The following is a 19537-nucleotide window of genomic DNA, read 5'->3' on the forward strand; positions in this document are numbered from 1 at the left end:
CTTGGTCAGTTGAATCACGTCCTGAGTAGAGAGGCCGGGCGGAAACCGATCAAGTTATACAGGAGTATGTCGTTTTGCTCGACGTATCTAGTGAGTCTGTTGAGAACAACGTGTTCCTTGCTTTACCTATGCACGATGTAAACTAGATTACACGTAGGTTATCCAAATGAAGCGCTTTACCCGATTTCAGTATGAGGATGGTGTTGGCCATCCTCCATTCCTCCGGATAGTCTCCCTTTCTCCACAACTAGGTGAAATAATCCGTCAAGATAGTGATCGACTCATGGTGCATGTTCATCAAGAGTTTATACGTAACACTGTCGGGTCGGCCTGCCGATCTACTAGAGAGACCACGGAGGGCGGCCGTACCTCACCCTCGGTGAAATCACTGTCTATTTCCTCGCATGGCCCTCCTATGTATTCTACGCGTTCGTCGCTATCACCCGGTTGTTTGAGCGGGAGATATTTGTGCGCGAGCTGTCTCATGACTACCTTCTGAGTCCTGCACTGGCTGACTTGATGTACTAGTTTCGTATTTACCGTTCTCTTGTTTGACTTAATATCGCTCTCGTTCAATAGATCTTTGAGAATGTTCCAACTGCTTCCATGTTTGATTCTGCCGTCTGTCAAGCGGCAAACTTCGTGCCACTGCTGTTTCACGAGCGTCCTCGAATGCTCCTTGATCTGTTTGTTTAGCAACGCTATCTTTTTCCTCAGCTTTCGGTTCAATCTTTGCGTTTTCCATCTTTGCAGGATAGATTTGTGGCCTCGATCAGATGCGCGAGCCTACGGTCTATCCTGTCTATGTTTTCTTCGGTCTTAATTTCTTACGTGTCCTCCCTCAGGTCCTCTTCGAGCTGGTTGACCCAGATCTAGAAGGACTGTATTCCCGCTTCTATCGGTTCCGATTCTAGACTCTTCGCTCTAATTTACCTAAAAAGGTCCCAGTTTGTGCATCGAAAGGTTCTGGTCTCTTCTTTCGGCATGCCTTTGCGTATGTGTATGATATAGTGGTCGCTGCCTAGATCGGTCCATGACTTTTCCCAGCTAGCTTGTTTCGAGTTGTTGACAAAAGTGAGGTCCGGTGTAGAGTTCCTGCACGTGGACGTGCCACTGCGGGTGGGGAAAGCCGGATCGGTGATCAGGCACAGTCGCAGGTCCGTGGCAAGGTCCCATAACCCCTCACCTTTTTTTGTATTCCAAGCGTATCCCCACGCGTGGTAGAGGGCATTAAAGTCCCTTCCGATGATGAGCGGGCAGCTCTTTGCGACTGCGACTGCCTTGTTTAAAAGTGCCCTAAAGCTTTGTTTCTTGTCGGTAGAACTGCTAAGGCACAAGATACTGTACGGTCTGCCCTTGTGCCTTTTGAGTACGACTTCTACTAGGGTATACTCAATTTTACTCAATCCGAGATGGATATCGTGTTCGATAAAGGGTAGCTTTTGTCAACGAGGATATCCAATCCCAACCCGCAATCTTTTTCTCTACGTACCGATTTGTACCCGGTTAGCTTGACTTCGTTCACTAAAGTTGCCTGCAGCATATTTACTTTTGGTTTGACCCCCATTCATAGAATTAATTGGCGCAGCGATGCCTTTTTGTTGAGGAATCCGCGACCATTCCACTGCCACACACTACAACTGTGCGTGCTATCCATGATTATTGGATGGGTTAATTTCGCTAATACCCGCGATCGATCTCTTTGGAGCCCCACCTGACGTTCCGGAGAGCGATTGTACCCTTTCTTATTCTGACAAGAATTCGTCGTCGTCGCATCTCGTTTCGAGTTTCTTGAATCGTTATTCGGCCGTTAACCTCCATTTCAATAGTTTATCCTCTTTAATGTTAGTTCTTTCCGTCGTCTCTCTAATTTCTTTGGTTACCTCTTTCAGCTCGCTGAGGACAGAGAAAACCGAGTCAGTTTCGGGGCTTACTGCTATTTTTTTTTTTTCGGGGCGGGAGAGTTATCTCATCCGCTCGGTTCGTTTCTTTGACCTACTGGTGTGGCTGCTGCTACGCTGGCAGTGCTCGCCTGTACCTTTTTTTTTTTAATTCAACTGCCTTTTTGGTCAGCTCTCCGTTAGCTTTACGCAAAGAGTTTACCTCCCTAATCAACTGTTCTATTCTGGCATCATTGCTTTCAGTCACAGCCGGCGTGGTGGCGCCACCCACGATTCTCACCACACCTCTGATTTTATCCGCTCAGGTGGTCCCATCTGTCCACTTGACACCAGTTGTTCCATCTTTTGAACGCACCTGCGCTCCTCCCGACTTGGAGCGGCTTATCTCCCTCGTGGGCGATAGTGACCGGGCGCGTTCCCATCGGCGAGCCCGTACCACATAGGGTGTTTGAAATCTCTGCTTGCACGATTTGTCTCCAGTGGGATGGTCTCCTCCACAGAGCTTGCATTTGGGCGTGCAAACGTGACCCGCTCGTGGGTGGAGGGCCCCACACCCTCTACGCAGAAGAGAATCCGGCATGGGGCACGCGTCCGAGTGGTGTCCTGCCCTACCACAAGTGATGCACACATCAAATTGTTTCCTGTAGAGATAACATCTCAACAAGCTCCGTCTGTAGCGCACAAAGTTTGGCACTCTCAGTCCATCGAAGAGGACGATGACTGAGCCTGAGGAGGTCTTGATGCGCTTGGCGGCCAAAGCGAGTGGGTTGCGCTCATGCACGACATTCCTTGTGATAGTGGACTGGGAGTCCCTGATGTCGACTCGTCTAATCACCCCTTTGCACGTGGCTTGCGGGGCCGTCTCGTACGCATTAGCTTCGTACACCATTTCCACGATTTTGAAGGACATGATTCTAATGCACCTTGCCGCATGGTCTGGTTCAGGCGTACTGACCACCACGATATTTTGTGTATAGTTGGGGCACACCATGTCGTCACTTACTTGCTCTGCCGTTACGCCTGAAGCCTCCCTCGATCACTGCAGTTCCAATAGCGATTGTACTTACTTTGCTCAAATTTAGCCCTCCTCGTGGCCTGACTATAATCTTCGGGTGCTCCTCGGGTAGTTGGGTCATCCTTGAGGCCTTGACTGTACGATTCTTGATCGAGCCGGTGTTCGTGGCGGGTCCCTTGCTGCTGCCGGTTGTGGCGTCTCCAACGGACGCTTGCGAGGTACTTGCCGTCGCGTTGGCCACTTTGCTGCTCTTCTTTCCAGCACGGGATCGTCGTCCGGTAGCCACTTGGCAACCGAAACTTTCCTCGTTGTTGTCCTCATCGTCTTCCATGTGGGAGTCCGCCATGTCCGCCTGGCACGTCGGCCGGCAAGGCCTAATGGGCCCGGCTCCTGGACAGGGTTAGCTCCGCATGTAGTGGGGTGGAAAGAGAAATTTTAATAAAATAGTCAAAAAGTGGTCCCCACCTCAAAACTTGGTATCAATCGAGTCTGGGCAACTTCACGGCTCTGATGACGTGCTTGAAATCGTCGTACCTCGAAAAATTGGCCAGCGCAACATCCGAAAAAACGGAGCCGCTGTGAGATACGTGTCTGCTCCGTGAATTACATAATTAGTCTTAATTAATTATTCAACTTCTCGAATATTACAATATGATAAAAATTGTCAATAAGAAAATTGCAAACCAACAATAAAAGGTACGGATGCAGCTTTCTGTTGCTGAATACGTGCTACATAAAGCGTTTTTGTGAGTGTGAAAGAAGCCCACGAATACAGGCAATGCTGGCGCTTGACTGCCACGCTCGAGACACTCTACACTGTATGCTGCATGTGATATTGGTGTGTTGTAAATCTTGGCCAATCTGACCTGAATGGAAGCTCCAATGTAACACAGTGTCATGTATTCTCGAATACATTAAAGCGATAGCTCAGCATCCACAGTACTTACCTCTGCTCGAGAGCGGCCGCCTGACCGTAAGACATTGCAGTGAAGTATCAGCCACGGTGCAACATAGAATGAATGGATGGATACTTTGAGCACGGCCGCTCAATGGAAACGCACTTGGTGCGGCCCGTCGCGTCGCGCCGGTTTTTACTGGGCGAGGGTGTGATGCGAGAGTTTACAGTTTTCGCCGTCGGGGCGCCACTGCTCCGGGACGCTTTGCAGGCGGAAGAGCGCTCGAGTGCCGCAGAGCCAGTGGGTGTAGCGGGTTTTTTTTTTATGATACGACTGCCCTACTGGATCTGCGCACGTGTGTGATCGTGTATGGTGTGAACAGACATTAGCACAGACAGTGCCGTGCCGCACAACTGCTGTGTGCCGCTGTGCAGCACCAACGCAAGGAAAGATCCGACGATCCGATATCATGAATTTGCGTGCGATCCTCAACGGCGGGCAGCATGGTAGAAGAACATGGTTTCGCCATCTTTGGCGAAAACAGCCGTTAAACTTCCCATTCCCTTCCCGTTAAACTTCCCATTAAACTGCAGTGATGCTGACGTGCTGCTATCAGTAGCAAATCGCCAGTTGACATTGCCATTCACATATTGTGAAATACTGCGACACAGCTCTTTATCGGAACAAATCAAGCGCTGACCGCGCGGCCGCGGCGGGCGGAGAGCACGGCTCTCCACCCGCAACAGTCCCGGAGCAGTGGCGCTGCGGCGGTGCCGATGGGAACTAGGCGCGTCACGCCTCTCTCGGCCGACGCGACGGGCCGCACCAAGTGCGTTCCATTGAGCGGCCGTGCTTTGAGCTTCCCCTCTGGGATGGGGTGGAAGGTTACGCCCCCGAGCTTTTGATATTATATTGCCTAGTGTCCTCTCCATGTTAGGATTTGAAACGAAAAGGAAAAAGAACCCGCGAAGAATTCCCATCACCCAAATTTCTGAACCCCTATAGGGTTTCAGAAAGTTTGTCGATTCCCTACTTCCACCAGTCTTCTAATCACATCCTACTAATCTCTAGTGCGGACATGTTTACTTTCCCCCTGCTCTTGATGAACTCGGCGGTTTAAGGAGGCCAGCGTTGCCTAACTGGACCGCTGGACGGATATCTGTACATTTTAATCAAATATGCTCCAGCGTTTCTCTAGCGTTACCGCGGCAAGCACATGCTTCTTCTACATGCTTCATGTATATGTGTGTTCTAAAGCATCCTAATCTCGCTTCGAAAAGTACCGAGCTTCCCTTTGAATTTTCATAAATTGTTTCTTTCCTGATGTCGTTTTTTTTCTTAAGTAGTTGCTCATGGCAGGTTTCTTTTCCATTGCCGCCACCTATGAGGTTATCTCGGCGTCTCTGACTTTCCGCTTGATGTTCTTTGTTGCTGTGTTGCTCACCATAAAGGCCGCGTGCCTCTTGGTATGCGTCCCAGTTCTTTTCCTCCATTGTGAATCAATGATTTTTTCTGTACGAATACTTGACAACTCTCCCAGCCCATTTACATTCTTTCATATTTCTCAATTTCTCTTCATAATCAATTTTACTGTGAGTGTCCCTCACTTCAAAATTTGTTCAGCCCATATCACACTGCACAGCTTCATTAGTAGTATTTCCATGAGCACCCAATGCGAGGCATTGCCATCGAGCCGTGATTCTACCCTTCATTTCAAGCCAACAATTGCATTACCGAATGGAGACCCTGAAACTATTACACCTTTCCAAATAACCCGGAGCACCTCGTACCTATTGCATCCCCATAGTGCTCTGTGTATCATTATGGCCTCATTTCTCTTCCCCTTTGCTGTTATTGTTTTTTCTTGTGTTTCCAGATATCTGTTGCCCTCATTTCTCCATATACCAAGACATTTGAATTCTTTTACCAGAGGTATTTCTGGCCCTGAATTTACACTGTCTGTTCACTGTTTTCATTGAATACAATAACACCTCACTTTTAACCCTAAATTTCGGACTAAACTTATCGCCTTCTTGTCCACAGTTATTAACCAGACATTGCCTATCACTTTGCCTGTTAGAAATGCTTCTGCCTTTTACAATGACATAAAATACCGTTCGACATTGTGTCCCTTTAGCAACAATTGATTGGCGGTTACTCCTACGGTAAAAAAAAGAGTATATGAGGTGCGATAACGGCATGATCTGCTGTAACAACACCCGCATTCTCAAAGTTAGTCTGTTGTTTATTCTCGATTACCGCTGACGACAACGCCCAGGCTACTTAATCGGAAAGAGCTCATCAACTTTGGATTTGGCTTCGAGGTTAATCGGGAATTGAACTTACTCAAGCAGCCATGTTATCTACGGAAGAAAAATAGGCGTGTGTGACCACATAGGTCGCGTCCTGCAGAATTATTAAGTGATGAAGTAGAGCAAGATATGGGGGCGGGGGGAGAGACCTTCCGGAATGAGGTAATTGTTCTAAACGTTACACATAACAAAGAAGCAAAATGCTGCGTTCATATGCTCATGTTTATTGTATTTTTATCATTGTCATTTCTATTGGGCTTTGCGGTAGTTTCCTCTGGTATCCGCGTTAATGTTCTTCAACGCGATCAGGCAATCCCCAGAACATTCGGCCAGTTTCTTCGGAGTCGGCCAGCACCAGGACGGCTGCAAGGTGGTAAAGATAGGCGATTTCTCTAAATAGCAGCCTTCGATTTGATCGTGGCTTTTTTCTTTTACAATATTATTAACCCGTGGGGCTTTGGCATTCGAATTGAGAACCCCACGGCGAATAGGCGGGCGCTGAATTGCTAGTTTCCAGCCGTGCTGCATTCTGCGGGAAGCGAAATTACACAAATGACAGAGAAATGCCCCACGACACTGCAGAAATCAGAGATTTAAAAATGTGGACAGCGTTAAATTTCATATTGGCAACAATAATGTTTTAACTTTGTGTAGGCGTTTCTAAATGCGGATATCTGAAGGTATCGCGATTGGGGCAAATTACGATGCAAAGTAAACATGTTTCAGACAGAAAATCACACAAACGATTCTGAAGAAGTTGAAAACACAGATTTTTTCTCTAGGAAGTATGTTAATGCCGAATAAAACTGGCTGAAGGAGTACTGCATTCTTGAAGGCACTAAATTAAGAGCAGGCGAAGTGATAGAAGATCTGGAAGAACATTCAGTGTTTCACACCATTGAGTTTCCTTTCCCTCATTACGCAGCACTATAGCAAGCCGCATTCAACGTGTAGACTCCATGTACGATTTCTCTTGCCACTAATCCGTTCGGGAGCCGCGTTAAGAAATAAATCGGCAAGGCTCTACCGTAAATCAGAGCAAATAAAAAGGCGTAAAGAAATAAATAAAAATTCCTGGAGCAACACGTGCTATGAAGGTGCACACTAAATCCCTTAAATTAGGAAAATTACGAATTGCTAAACATGAAGCAACACTTGTGTTCTTAAAACAATAGCTTCGCTTTTCTTGTCGCTGAGCTAAGCAGCGTCGTTGTCGTCGGTGTTGTCGTCTGCAACGCCCATGTCGTCTGCAATACCATGTCAACCGTTGGTGCCATCAACAGGGCTGTGCCACCCGCCGTGGCGGTGCATTGGTTTTGGCATTGCGCTGCTATGCCATCGGGCGGGGGATGAAATTCTTGCAACGGCGACCGCATTTCGTTGTTGGCGAAACGCAAAAACTCCCACGTACCCTGCATTGGGTACGCGTTAAGGTGATCAAAATTATTCCACAGTCTCCCACTACGGCGCGCCTCGTAATCGTATCGTGGTTTGGACAGGTAAAATACGATAATATCATTTATTTTAATTGAAACAGAAGCATCGCCGTGTGATAATTTGCAAACATGTGAGTACATACCAGGTGCAAAGGTAACGGGTGCTAAGCGCAATTTGACAGATTATGAGGAACAGTACGCTTCGAGCAAATAAACAACGTTTCTAGCTTCTAATCTGGATATTGGATAAAAACCCTCGAGCTTGTGCACACGGCCGGAATGAGAATCTGGTCAATCGTGTTACGACCAGCAATACCGCTGAGCTCTGGCAGTGACAGATTTATGCCGTCAGGCTCTTTGGCCTTTGTTTTACCAAGTATTAGCCTGGTGTTCTCTTCCATGATGTAGAAAAATAATGCATATTTCTAAAGGCTTGTTACTTCGATGCCCTTTTTACTTAAGCATGTTGGAGCACGGGCGAAGGTCACATAAGAACAACTAAAGTCTTTCGACTGCGCCGTAAGGACAGGCCAGAGAAAGTCTGGTCTAAGTGGCGGACTATCATTGTAATGTATAAAGTAAAGCACGCAGCGTAACTACCCAAGTACACCGGCGCTAAATTCGATAGCCATTGAACTATGACCAATGTTACATGCGCGTTCAGGTCAAAAAAGGGTCGTGACTGAGATCTCTTTGTTAGTATTTGTCGACAGGGCAATAGGAAAAAGTGGATTCCTGAGAGATGGGAGTTTAGTTCCACGTAGGAGCACAGCAAAGATTTCTCAAAGTGAAATCAACCAGCAGGATTCCACGTTGGTGTTTATACATGTTGTGACACGCTGACGGAGATGTTTTCATCTTGTTGACAAGAAGACGACGCTCTGGACTTCGCGCGCTGTCTAAAATCTTGGCAGCTGCCACAATTTTTGTAAATATCTTGTAAATATATGTCTGAATGTTTTTAACCCCGTAACAATATCATTCAAGATGTCCACATCTATCTTGATTACAGAGCATCCTGTATTCAAGCGCAATAAAAGGACTTTACCCGCAGACAACGCACTTTACACGTAGCTTCACCTACGCTCTGTCTTCAAATGGGTTGACGCAAGATAGAAAACTAATTTCCAATAGCTTTCGCCAGGATTTACCTGACCGTAAACATTGTAGTAAAATTTCCATGCCCGAATAAGACTAAGCATCGCTGTACTTTTCTTTCTACTCTGCGCTGCTCTCGAGCGAATAGGTGCTTGAAAATTCCAGATGCTTCCGGATAAAATGAAATTTTCACCACGCGTTGCGTAACTGGTTCCTAAAAAAATTGTTGACTCATTCAGGGACATTCCATTTCAAGAAATTACGAAATAGCACAATAGATTAGCCATGTAGGCTTATCTTTTGAGCTTATAATAATTGATCTTCATTTATAGGTTGCATTCACTTTTTCTTCAAGCGGTTTCCTTGCCGATCAGAGATGCGACTAAAAGGCACAATCCAGAAAGATTCGCCATAAATCTTGATTTCAGAAAAGAGAGAAAAGAGACTGTAATATTTAGGAATTAGAGAATTGTTGAACTCACTTCGTGTAAAAAGTACATCAGATAAAATTTTGTATAGGTAAAAGAATTAGCTGTTGTCGCCTTTTAAACCGAAGATTCAATGGTGGCAATTTCAATGAACCATGGCTTGCCATGATAAATGTCATTCCAGAATAGCGCTTTTATGGCGCACGCACTGTTTAGAAAGTACGCCTATTGGGATGCGTGCAGACCAGACGAGGGGGTATGCTGATGATGCTGTCAGCAGATGTCGCCACCATCATTTCTTCTCCCCGCGATGTAGAGAAGAAGGGCAAAATAACAACAAAATGGCGACGCAAAGTTTCCGGTGTGAATGCGAGGTGATAGACATAGTGCGGTGACAGAGGTTGTGCGTGATACAAGGCAGACTTAGTGCTTTTGTACATCTCCACATATCGACAAGTGCAAGCAAGAGGTTCCTTTTTGTGACGCGGAATTCAATGGCACCTTTCGTGACTAAGCGGCAGTAGTACCGGCCCGCATGGGCATATATATAAGGAAAAAGCTATAACGTAATGAATTTGTTTATTTGCTTCGCAGCTTCATGTTTTTTCGCACCGACCATTTGTTGAAACTGTCGTTCTTATTTTATATCCTTTTGTTGCGAAATGTTTCCAAAACGAAGATACATACTTGCAATCCCAAAAGATTTCGTTTTGGCTTTTGATTTCCTCGTCAGTTATTGCACATATGAATAAATATATGTGGTCAGCTTATTCACGCGCTTATATTTACAAACACATGCCCTGTTAGTAGGTATTTCTCCTGCAGCACCGGCTGCCAGCCAATTTAGTACATTTGTAAAGAACCAATATTGTGTTACCAGTGAGAACGGGTATGTAGAGTCGAGAATTATCCTAAGTGGCTTGACTCTGAACTAAAGCTGCCTTCTGGAGTGGCTACACATTTTAACATTTGGTCTAGAATTTACAAATTTTAGTGTCGGCGGGTATATTTAGGAGTAGGATAAACTGATTTAGGCAGCCAACACTGATCAGGGTGGCGGGACGCACTTTTCTAGCTGTATTTGTTGAGGAACAGCTTTAACTTTTGATATTTTGTACAGGCTACTAAATAAAGAGACAGCGCAGGAACAAGAAAGGAAAGAACGTACGGAAAGCTGACTGTTAAACGAGCACTTTAGACCAGAAGGACAGAGGAAATATTAGAGTGGACGTGTACATTTCATTATTTGGGCCATAATTACAATATGCATCATTTATACGGCGCCTTCATCAAGCTATTCATAATGATTTGCTGGATTCTGTCCTGATCTGAGGAGTGAGATTTATTCAATCTTCATACTCGCGACATCAAAGCGTATCCTAGCTGAAATATTCCTGCATCGTATTCGTATATTCGTACGAAAATACTTTCGGCGGCTAACGCTCTTACACTGTAGCTGTATCAGAGCATATCGCCATTTTCCCCCAACAGTATTCTGCCAGATGGACCTTTCACATCGTGTGTTGACCACGCACACAAGATACTGCCCTTTTTTTTCGCACACACTGAAGTATGAGAGCGGCCCTGCATTGTCAACAGAGTAACGGAACGCCCTGCCTGCAATCATTACGGAGCTACAGAAAACAGATTTCCTTGAAGCAGCTTTCCCATTCCGCTGTACACTGATTTTAAATGTTGATGCCTTGCGAATTTGTAGCCGAATCTGTACGAAAGTTTTCTTTCTGCATCCGAATCAAGCTGTGCATTTTCTTTACCACTTAATAATATCACTTTTGTGTTTGTGATTCGTATTTGCGTTCAACAGCTGTCCATCTTTTGCTTTTTTTCTTCCTTATACAGTCTTCTCGATATTTGTAGTGCTTCGTAACAGTTTCGTTATTCTTCATGTTTCGCCTTCTTCCTTACGCATTGTCCCTTATTGTGCTTACGGTACTTAAATAAATAAATACCTTACATCAAGCTTTCGTGCCTTTATTATTATCAGTATTTTACACAGTGCTCCTTTATCTATTGGCATGTGCACAAAAATTGGTTCAAAGCCAATATTTTTCGGTTCCTTCTATATGTAAATTCTTATGCGCTATTAGTCTACTTAGAACTCTGACACAACTGCGTGAAAGGCCAGGCATGGCTGGTAAGGTTTTACGCGCATCGCATTTAGCCCCGCGGCAGTGAAATCGGAGATGCGATGTCTGTAGCCGCGAAGGAAGCGAGCTCCGGAGAAAGAAGAAAGCATTTGGAGGTAGAGAAGAAACGCGGGCGACGTGTCATGTACGACAGTACGCGCTGAGTGCGCGGCAAAGCAACGCCACGTTGAGGAAAGCGTGCGTTGATCGAAGCGGGGAAGGAGAAAACTGGCGATGCTTCGCGGAGGAGGTGGGTAGGCGGAGGAGCGCTGGGTTGATCGCCTCTGGCAGTTGTTACGGGTGCCCTCTGAGGGAAGAAATTTCAGGAATCGCCCGATGTTTGTGTGCATGCATGAGTAAGAACGGCTGTGATAGACCAAATCAGGAAGGCTTTTCTCCTTGAACATGTGACTTTTTCTGGGTACCACGAGAAGTTTCTTTCCTCATTTTGTATACGTATGTCATTAGGCGTACCCACATTTCGGAGGGAATACGCGTGCTGCCAATCCCCACGCACGAGTGTGTTTACGTTCCGACCCTGGGTGCCGGCGCGGCGAACTAGGTGAGGCATCGTACGCTGACGCCCCATTTCGTGACGGCAATATCAAAAGGTGGGACGGGCGTACGCGGATGCCAGAAGCTAAAGATGCATCGGACAAACTTTCTAGCGCCTTAAGGCGTTCCGCATTATATGTAACATCACTGATTTTCTCTGGGAAGCAGTAGGAGCCGTAGCTGGGACCGGGCTTGCAATGCTGGAGCAGTGTAGTTGCACGTGCCAGCTTTTTACACATTGAAACACAATGTATTTTCAAACATGTTTGCGACTAATTTCACTATTTCTATGGCGTTCAATAACCAGAACCTTTTTGGTTACCTACTTAGTTTATCAAACGAAACATTACTAAATATTGATTTCTCGGATTAAGCTTGAGAGAAGAAACGAGGCGATATAGACGTGAAAAGTGTCCAGTGGTACAACCCGATCATGCTACTGTGCTATATATTCGCTTTCACTGGAAGCAACCTTCGATCTAGAAAGCAAAGAAAGGAACGCTAGTTCCAGAAGCAAATTTAGACAAAACGCCATTTCAATTTTTTTTTTGCCATTCTAGAACATGCGCGGCATCCTCTGCAATCACTGTTCCAACTGGTATGTGAAAACATGTGATAAGTTAAGCTTTGTCGAAAACGGTTTATTATAAGGTACACAGCTGAAACCATTCCCCACATGATTTTGCATGATAGCAATTTTGTGCCTCCAATCCACGGGTCGGCACATTTTGCCTGTCTAAGGGATCGGCGCAGCCTTCAAACTATCGACATTATCGGACATGACATGCATGCGAAATGGAAACAGACATTTAACTAATGATAAAATATTAAGAAAATACATCTTCCTTAAAAACCAACTTAGGAAGGACTGATGAGCTTTTGTGTTTTCGCTATCTGTCGTTTTCTGAAGTGACACATGAGTGACATTCTCCTAAAATAGTTCACGTATAATAAGGTGCCTGTATGAAAGACGCTGGTGACATAGCCTGTGCAGTTGACTTGCAGGTCCATCATTCAGATAAACGTACGATCCCAATGAACGCGAAGTTTCTGATGACGCGTATGCAAAATGGCTCAGAGTGAGCTGTGACATATTTCCATTTTATTTGTATTCTCTGGCCTTGTCAAAGAGGAGGCCGAGTCGAAACTCGGGCATTGGCTGAAGGGATCTTTGCCACTTTTACTTACGTACACACGAATTTGGCAGTCCCAGTTCCGGCAAACAAATTCTGAATATTTGAAGTGAAATTACAAAGCCACAACCTAAAGAAATTACTATTCTTTTCTACCAAAAAGTAATAATATAACTATGAACAAGGTTAAGAATATACTATACGAAGCAGTTCCTAAATTTTACAGAATTTTTAAACATCGCCTTTGTGGATGACATAATTATAGTCCTTGAGTTAAATTAGCCAAAGAGGTGGACATGACTAGCACAAAAAATGGAAACACACATTTACTTAATAATAATTCACTAATTCTGAATAATTTTTAGAGCAGACATTGTAATTTACGAGCATTACATGGATTTACAGCAGGACAGCAGTTTATAGAGATAATTTCGATAAAGCGCGGGACCAAATACATAACCGTTCGCCTTACTTTAGTTTTCAATGCTTAAAAGAGCGTTTTTATAAAAACTTAAGTGGCACGACAGTGCACTTTTATACCCATTTCAAGGGCGCATATCTCCAAACTGCTGCCTTTCTGGAAATTCTTTTAAAGGGAATGCGCCTTGCAAACTTACGAGTTAGAATTCTTAATTGGCAATACGTGCCCTAAAGTAATAATTAGGAAGTTAGTTAGGAAAATTCCTTATTAGGTTGAATATAATGCTTCGGTATGCCTTGCAAGTAATATCCGCCTCGCTGAATAATGCAGCCTAAACACTAGAAATATGTTGTATGCGACAGGCAACAACTAAGAATTCTGTAAAATTTAAGTCTTCAGCCCGTATACCCATAGCAGGAAGGATAAATATAATTATTAGCACAGCCGGAATAATTAAATTTTTCTATACAAGCACAACATAGGCCGGCACAGGAAGCGGAACCTGGCAACATTTAACACGCGATCGCTATCGATTGAGCCTAACATAGCAGAGTTAACTCTGCTAAGGGCCATGTCCTCTGCTACAGAGGTCTTCATGATAAGAGGCCGTACGGTGTAGTTCAGATAGTTGTAAAAGTAAATCGTGACACGGCTAAATATATAAAGAAATAAATAAAGGCCCCTGAGTGCGTAAGTCATAGAAACAATTTCTGACTCAGGCCCTTATCATGTTGGCATGGATAGTGTTGGATTCGCAGTGAAAAACGCTTTGTAGGGATATGCTATCTCCTTTGTGTGAAGATTAATCAAAGGGTGGCTGAGGAACCTGGAGCCGTTTTTTTAATGTTGAAACGACCAACAATTTTGCTAGTTTTCCCAACCTCGGTGTCCAAAGAGGACTGATGTGCTTTGTAGGGCCGGCTTACATCCGCATTGTCAGCTGTGTACGGCAAGATGGGAATACGGTGACCCTTTTAAGGAGCCGCCTGCTCTCTGAGTCTGATGTTTAGGCAGTGGCCTGTCTGCCGGGTATATTCCGGTCCACGGCGATAAGGGATGAGGTACACAGCATCACAACCATCATCATCATAATAATCATCAGCCTACTTTATGTCCAATGCAGGACGAAGGCCTCTCCCTCCAATCTCCAATTACCGCTATCCTGCGCCAACCGATTCCAACTAGCGCCCGCGCGTTTCCTCCTAATGTCATTGCCCCACCTAGTCTTCTGCCGTCCTGGACTGTGCCTCCCTCCTCTTGGTACCCATTCTGTAACTCTAAGGGTCCAACTACTATCTAACCTGCGCATTATATGATCTGCCCAGGTCCATTTTTTTTCCTTAATGTCAATTAGAATAACGACTATACCTCTTTGCTCTCTGATCCAAACCACTCTCTTTCTGTCTCCTAACGTAATTCTAGCATTCTTCTATCCATTGATCTTCGCGTTGTCCTTAACTTGTCCTCAAGCTTCTTCTCAAGGCTCCAATTCTCTACCCCATTTGTCAGCACTGGTAAAATGCACCGATTGTACATCTTCCTTCTCAATGATAGTGGTAAGCTTCCAGTCAGGGTCTGGCAAATGTCGACCGTGTGCGATCCAACCCGTTTTTATTCTTCTATGAATTTCCACCTCATGATGAGGGTTCCCTGTTTATGGCACACACAAAAAAAAACCAAAGGTATGCCGTGTATCATGGTGCACTAAGCTGGTTCTGACATGCCCTTCTTGTACATGCGTTTTTTGAACAGCTGGAAAAATTATCCCTAATTTATTTTAGCGTTAAAGCAACATCAAGATTATATTGGAATGCCACCTTTTCAACGCGATGCGAAAGCCCGTGAATATAGGGCGTTACCGCATCCTTATTTCTCTTCTCTGGTAAGCACTCCTTTGGTGCGCACTGCGCCCCGCCCCCCTGATGGCCTTGAGGCACCTAAAGTGGGTTATTTTAATACCATCCTCAGGGTGGCCAACTTCATGAAGTCTTTTTTACCTGACCTTGCATGCTTTGTTTTACTGGATCTTGGCAAGACTTGGTCCTCCGCCCCCCTCCCCCGCCCTCCCAAGCAGATGCAGAAAAACGCCTGGCTATTTGACAAGTTTTGAATGGCACCAAGGAAAACCTAGGAGAGCTTTTTAAGACCGACGCGTGTTGTTCCAGCACACGTGTGATCCCGCAAGCACAACTTGCAGGTCTTGAACTGGATCTTGCGATCGTTTGGGCTCTCAAAGCAAAAGTTCAAAACTCTCTGAATACATTAACAAGTTCCTTTCTCTAAGAAGTTCCTTCCTAACCTTTTAGTTGGAATTAATACCATTAGTAAAGATTAATTACGTAGTCACTGATGCAGCTCACGAGATTGTGGGATAAAAGGACAACTGTAACAAGCCTTCCATCGAAACACCAAAAAGGGACGTGAAAGCCGCATCATCCTTGTGTTCGCCAATGTATACCCGCACGCTCTGAATCAGGGTGCCTTGGGGCACAGAATAATACAGTTCCTTTTCGTCAATGCTAAAGGCACTGGCACCTACAGCGCTAGCTCGATACAAAAGATCTACTGCACAAGTCGAGCACGGAACAGAAAAAGGGTCATAATAAGCAAGGATTTTAAATGTTTCCGAAGGAACTTTGACACCGAGTACAGCCCAGTGTTGTTCTCCGCTACTATTGCTCTAAACGAGACTACTTGTTTGTGTTCGCGCGAAAAACACTTCCATGAACAGTCATTTCGTTTGCCTCACTTGAGTCGGTAAATTCTCTAGTGGAACGCTCTTGAGCAGTTCTACAACAGAGCCTCTCACCTTCGTTGCCCTTGGAAACGCCTTTCGGAAGGTCCTGTTCACGGCGTGAAGCCGCTTTCTTGCCGACAAAAAGCCCTTCTTCCGACATAACAGCAGTGAAGCCGGGTGTGGCTAAGAAGTTAACGAGTGAACCACTGTTCCCAATGTGCGACATCGGTTGACCAACGGCATATTGTCACCCAGCTATTACAACTAAAACAGCTTACCACCGACAGATTGGCAAAAAAACGTCTGCCTTTTGCCATGGCTGGTCCTCGGAAATCGCGCACGCAACCTCCAACTTCGTCGTACGTGCAAAGTTATTTTGCGTCAATGTGACGCCCTCGGCGACACATCCCTTCCATGACTACTCCGGAACACGACTACTCCGGCCTCGCGACGACGACTGGCTTCTTGCTTCCGTGTTACAGGTGAGAAAAATCATTCAACTTCATTGATTAGGGAGAGAAGAGAGGGTTCGGCCTCCTCGGGCAGAAATGCAGTTTACGAGGTGCGCCAGAGACGTGGTGCCCTTTCTCAGTGGTTTTTCGCTCAGCACCGCGTAAGAGAACAGACATCGCACTAAAAATTCATTCTCCTGAAAAATAAACACAATCATCAATTTCTATTGTTAATTGTATTGTATATGATGAGTGATAATTAGTAGTGAGGTACTCAGCTCCGGCGTCTGCAGCGGTACCTGCCGTCAGTTTTGGACGGTAGAAATAATTCGCGAAAGTGTTCCTAAATGCGTGAAATTGAAGTAATCTAGCTTAAATCTATGAAAGATAGATTATGAACGTCGAATCCTATAGGTCACTGTTGCACTATCTTTTTGCTGTATATTGAAGTATGGGCCCACTTGCTTATATTCACCTCCATTATAACGTTAGGACTCGTGGCGAATCAAGTGAAAAAGATTACTGATGGATATAAGGAAACTACCTACTTGGTAACACCATCGCCAAAGTACATTCATGAGGTTACCGACCCTGAGGATCCTCGATAGATTAGATTATCTCATGTTGTGACCCATTCATTTTAGCAACTGCCCAGGCACATTTATTTTATTAGGAAATAGTTGAAATTGGAAAACCTCCCGAAGATCGTTTTCATCTGTCCTGCAAGCCACTATTCATACCTATTTCTTTTTTGGTGTTTCTCTTGGAATGCGTGGGGGACAGTAAAGACGGGATAGGCTCCATCAGTTATTTAGCGCCGATCGGGCGATGCCGAATAGAGGCCGCCGAACCTCTCGCGGGCCTACTCTCCCACCTTTCTTGGGACGAATTGCTTCAGTTATGTAATCATAACTTCGTAAGTTGTAATTTGTTCGAAATATTACCAGAGGATTTCCATTACTGCTGCGTCTGCTATGCTAATCGGTTTCCGATTTTTTTATGGATCTTAAGAGTGTCAGAGGAAAACCACCACTATTATACCCTCCCAGTACTGAAAATGCGATTTTTCAGCGCGATTGCTTTGTGATGCTGAAAACAGGGTCACATCCACGAATACTTGAAGGGGGTAGGGGTAGTCGGTTAGAATAAATCTATGAAATGCCCCACGACTCCAGCAATTATCATTTGCAAAGTGATACAGCGTCATGAAACCTATCAGGGCTTATGTCGGACAGTTATGATTGAATAACCCTGTCGACAAAGTTATACTGGGAATCGTTGCTTTTTTTATTATTGCGCATCCCTTTCACGACTTCTTTCGGAACATTGTGCAACTTGAACGGTGTGTGACCGAGCGGAAGAACATTCGCTACAGAAACAGTGCCTGTACTTCAAGAAGTGTGAACCACGGTTCCGAGAGATAAAGATTCTTGGCAGAAGCAGAGAAACAAAGGCCCGTGAGGTTTTGGAAGCCTGCAATATAAAGAAGAGAGAAAAAAAACAGTGTTATTGATACTTCCGGGACACTCCTCAAAAGCGAAATGTCCTATCTTGAACGGTTTGGCAGATGATGCTTTATGATCATTGTGCGCATGTCTGTGACTTTCCTTATATTTGCTGATTTTTCGGTGAATATAGATGAAGCTGGCGCTTGTCCTGTGTCGGTCTCCCTCTCGTGATCGTCTTAGCTAGCACTGTTCCTTCCCAATTCAGTTCTGTCGTAACCGGAGACGAATCCTGGATGTTCGAGTACGGCCCAGAATCGAAAAGGCAGAAGAGCGAGTGGAGGTCTAAATCATCCCCAGCCTCAAGAAAGCGCGAGTGAACAAGTCTCGCATCAAAACGATGTTCACTGACTTTTTTGACGCCCGATGAATCGTCCACTTTCAGTTTGTACCGCAGGGAGATGCTGTCAACTCAGTCTTTTAACTTGAGGTCTTCAAGAGATTGAAACTCCGGGTCAAGCGCGTGCGGGCTGACATCAAAGACACGGTCAAGCTCCACCATGACAATGCCCGCCGCCCCACGTCCTTCATCGTTGCCAACTTTCTGGCTGGGTGCAACACGCCTGTGGTCCTCCATCCCCCTTACTGTCCGACTTGGCTCCGTGCGACTGTCTTTTTGTTTCTCCGACTGAACAGAGCGCTGAAAGAAAAGCATTGGGAGACCATGGAAAACATACAAAAGCATGTTACCGCGTTCCCGAGACACATTCCCGTCGATTACTTTCGCGGTGCCTTCCAGGCGTGGCAGACGCGTCTCCGCAAGTGTACTGATGCAGGGGGAGAGTATTTTGAAGAATTTTAACCAAGCTAGATAGAGAGATAGATATCAGATGGACGAAAAGACAGGAAGCAGACAGACAGAAAGAAAGATAGACCAGTTCAAAACAGCTTAATTACGCCTAGAATGCTAATCGCTTTAAATATACCGATGATGTGTCGTGATGCTCCTGATGTCAGCAAGCGTTCAACTCGCATTGATGGTGTACACAAAAGGAGAATGAATAGTGCTCCTGTCACTTCCTGTATGCTGCTTATTAGGCAAGTACATGAGCTTATTACGTAGTTTTTATCTAAAATGCGTTCCTATGGTTTGTATAGATAGATTTTTCATGGGTCATATATGGAATATTTTATGACTCGGATCGCTGTCTCTTGCTGGCGCTTTATTGAGTGTTCTGGCACTCAACCAATTCGCTCGATGCTCACCATGCAAATTTTCACGGTTTTCATAAAACTAATTGTTAAATTTATCCTTATTCAGCTACCGAAAGACAAAGCGCTCACGTTCCACACGTAAGTAATAAAGCGAACATCGAGAGGCCTATAATCGATTGAGATATACGTGTACGCGCTGATCGGCACAGTGTATCAAACATCCCACCTTTGCCAGTGCCATCGCGGGCGCAAAAGATTTGTGAACAATTTTCCTCACTAAACCTATAACCTACGTCCTTTATTAACGGAATTAGTTTTAATGGAACTAAAGCCCACAGGGGGACTA

The sequence above is a fragment of the Dermacentor albipictus genome, chromosome 5, assembly GCF_038994185.2.
Source record: "Dermacentor albipictus isolate Rhodes 1998 colony chromosome 5, USDA_Dalb.pri_finalv2, whole genome shotgun sequence".
NCBI classification, from domain to species: domain Eukaryota; kingdom Metazoa; phylum Arthropoda; class Arachnida; order Ixodida; family Ixodidae; genus Dermacentor; species Dermacentor albipictus.